Here is a 3,792-nt window from a genome sequence, read left to right as displayed (position 1 = left end):
CTTTTCCTATAACATCTCCATGTTTATGTTTGCTTTTTTTGTTTGTTTGTGTATTTGTCTTGGGGCTTGAACTCTGGGCCTCAGCACTGTCCTTGATCTCTTCAGCTCAAGAAAAGGGATCTACCACTTGGGCTGCATCACCACTTCCAGTTTTCTAGTTGTTAATTGGAGATAAGGGTCTCATGGACTTTCCTGCCTGGGCTGACTAGGTACCATGATCCTCAGATCTCAGCCTCCTGAGTAGCTAGGATTACAGCCATGAGCCATGAGTGCCAGGCCTACATTTGCTTTTAATATTTTAAATCTTACATGAAACAGACATAACATGTCTGTTATGTTATGTTATGTTATGTTATGTTATGTTATGTTATGTTATGTTATGTTATGTTATGTTATGTTATGTTATGCTATCAGGGAGAATAGTGACGTGGGAGCATAAGATTGTGTGACCTTCGTGCTGCTGAAAATACCTGTCCTCAATATCTGTCAACTGAGTTCTGTGTGCAAGGACTTTTACCACTTTGAAGTACTAGTTCTACATTAAGATTTTACCTTATCTCGCATAGAAGTTTGAATAAATTTATTTTCATTGTGCTTTTATATACTTAAAAGGAAATTCCACATAACAATATTGGAACATTTTGATTTTTCATAAATAAGATGTGCCATGAACTATCTGTAATAAAAATACATTATTAAACCTTTGAGCTGAACACTGACTGCTGATGCAAAAGAAATTAGTATATTCTTCTCAAACATAATTTTAAAAGGCTAGAGGTAAACATAAAGCAATTTGACTCAATTTTATGAAGTAGTCACTCCCTTCCCTGTTAAGAGTTCCCACACACTATGGGAAGCTGAGATCCTACACAATCTTCAGGATCCTTGTGCCCTGGAACTTCTGGTCACTAGCATTGTCTCCAAGTTGTTATTTCCTTCTGAATTTCAGTTTTTATTTGTCTCAGTATACTTGGTTCTCTGCCTATTGACGATCTACTTGCTGAGCTTCTTTGCTAAGCTTCAGTGAATTTCTGGCTCTTCTAGTCCTAGCTTTTCTTTTCTGATTTTGTGTCCAGCAACTTCTACCCAAAGACCTTAAGCGGAAGGTTTGGCTTTGTATCTGACAGCTGGTTTCTGGAACTGAATCTCTCAACTGTACAGCAAACAAGTGTTAGGCTTCTTAAATGTATGTATAACACTCATTATGGAGAGACTATTTTGACTGAGCCCTTGGCCTTGAATATTGGCAAGGTTTACTTTTATCTCTATCTTCCTTGTCCACTGACCTCAGTACGCAAGAAGAATTTTATACAAAATGAAGATTTTTAAAAAAAAGGTCACATATAATTCTTAGGCTCATACCAGAATAATGATAGTTATCATTTCCTCTTTCACTTTGACTTTCTCTCAGATATCAAAATACACTTCTTCCGTGTGCAGAGCTGGGTCAATGGCAGTAAGTAGTGAAGGCTCTGCTTTTGGCAAGATGCTTGTTGACATTATGGCAACAGGGAATTATGGAAAACAGAATTTGGGACTGGGGGGATGACTCAGTGGTAGAGTGCTTGCCTTGCATACATGAGGTCCTGGGTTCGATTCCTCAGCACCACATGAAACAGAAAAAGCTTGTCTCAGACATATATTAGCTATTGCAAATAAGGGAAACCATGGGACCTATGTTTCTTGGGGCCTAGCTTACTTCACTTAATATAATTTTTTCCAAGTCTTTCCATTTTCTAACAACTAGGGCAATGTCATTCTTTCTGATGGAGGTATAGAATTCCGTTGTGTATATATACCACATTTTCTTGATCCATTCATCTACTGAGGGGCATCTGGGTTGGTTCCAGATCTTAGCTATGGTAAATAATGCTGCAATAAACATAGTTGTGGTGGTAGCTTTAGTATGGTCTTGTTTGTGATCATTTGGGTAAATGCCCAAAAGTGGGATTGCTGGGTCATAGGGGAGCTCTATATGGAATCTTTCGAGGAACCTCCATACTGTTTTCCAAAGTGGTTGAACAAGTTTACCCTCCCACCAACAATGCAGTAGGGTTCCCTTCTGGCCACATCCCTTCCAGTATCTGTTGTTATTAGAGTTCTTCATTATAGCCATTCTAACTGGAGTGAGGTGGTATAAATGGTCAGATCAGTTGATGTTAAGTGAAATGAACCCCAAGTTAAGGACTCAAATGTGTTTTCTTTCTTACCATTATGTCAAACATATTTATAAGATATTTCTTGGCTGCTTTGTATGTCCCTCTTCCACGGTATAACCCCTTTTTTCACTGTATTTGATTTTGATATTATTTGTGGAGGGGAAGGGGAAAAAACTGTTTAAATAGGGATACAGGTGGACCCATTGCACCAATGAGGTACAAGATATTATGTCGAAAATGAACTTTACAACTTTGGCACAGAGTGGGGAGAGGGGGAGATGGGAAGGGATGGTAAAGGGAAACAAAGGAAAAGGCAACAATGCTTGATAAGAAATACACGCTTTACCTTGCCCATGTAATCGTAACTCTCTGTATGGTATTTTCACAATTAAAAAAGAAAAAAGAAACAGAAAAAGCCAGAAGTGGAGCTTTGGCTCAAGTGGTAGAGTGCTAGCCTTAAGCTGAAGAGCTGAGGGACAGTGCCCAGGCCCAGAATTCAAGCCCCATGACTGACCAAAAAAAAAAAAACAATAGAAAGAAAGAAAGCAGAATTCATACTCTTAATCTCAAACAGCCAAGAGTGAAGGGAAAGAAAGAAAATCTTAGATCAGTGACATACACACTATCACAATCTAAATAATGTCAATATACTCAAAGCAGATATTAATATGCCCAAATCCTTTTTAGAACCCGGATATGTTATGAGTAGGTGAATACTATATTTTCCACATGGCAAATGCAAAGAACACGACTTTTTTCCTTGTAAAATTTCTGACCTATTTATTACACCTTATCTTCCAACAGTAACAGTATGAGTTTTTGTCATATATTCAAAAATTCCAAAAAATGTACAGCAGGATAGTCTTCATTGAATCTAAATATCACTTTGTATAAAACACACACACACACACACACACACACACACACACACACACACACACACACACACATGACAATTTAGGAGAGGAAATAGTCAAATCTAGAGCATGCAATTAATAAACTGTGTCACTAAAGAAACAGTGGCAGATATGTGTTAACCTGGAAGTGGGATTCTTTGTCATTCAGAGGTGGAGAAATTATAAGGAAATATTATGTATTTATGAAATATTCTTATTGTTTTGATTTATTTCAATGTTTTACTAAGTTTAATTTGTCAAATAATATATTATTTTAGAAGCTAATAAAATTGTGTGGAAAAAAGTAGTCAAGAAAAATGTTTTACATTTTATAAAGTACCCAAATTTCCAAAAACATGAAAAAACAGTAAGCATGTATGTTTGTCTTTATCAACCAACCTATTATATGATCTTAATGTGAGTGCCAGTGTGTGAATATGTGTGTGTGTGTGTGTGTGTGTGTGTGTGTGTGTGTGTGTGTGTGTGTTTTACTGGGAATCAAACTGAGACTTGTACAGGCTATGTAGTCACTCTACCACTGGGTTACATCTTCAGATCTCTAACTTTTTAGGAGAATTTATATAGAAAATCAGGTGATTTTTGAGTTACTACTGGTGCTTCACTGATTAAAATAATCATAAAATAGAGGCCCAATAAGCCAATCAAATTTGGGCTGGCCTTCTGGCAAGCTTTATCTGGACTCAATATTCTCTGGAGGTATGGAAGCTTCATGCACC

This window comes from Dipodomys merriami, unplaced genomic scaffold, assembly GCF_024711535.1.
Source record: "Dipodomys merriami isolate MVZ:Mamm:240054 unplaced genomic scaffold, mDipMer1.0.p SCAF_20, whole genome shotgun sequence".
Lineage (NCBI taxonomy): Eukaryota > Metazoa > Chordata > Mammalia > Rodentia > Heteromyidae > Dipodomys > Dipodomys merriami.
Note: the sequence above shows the minus strand (reverse complement) of the source record.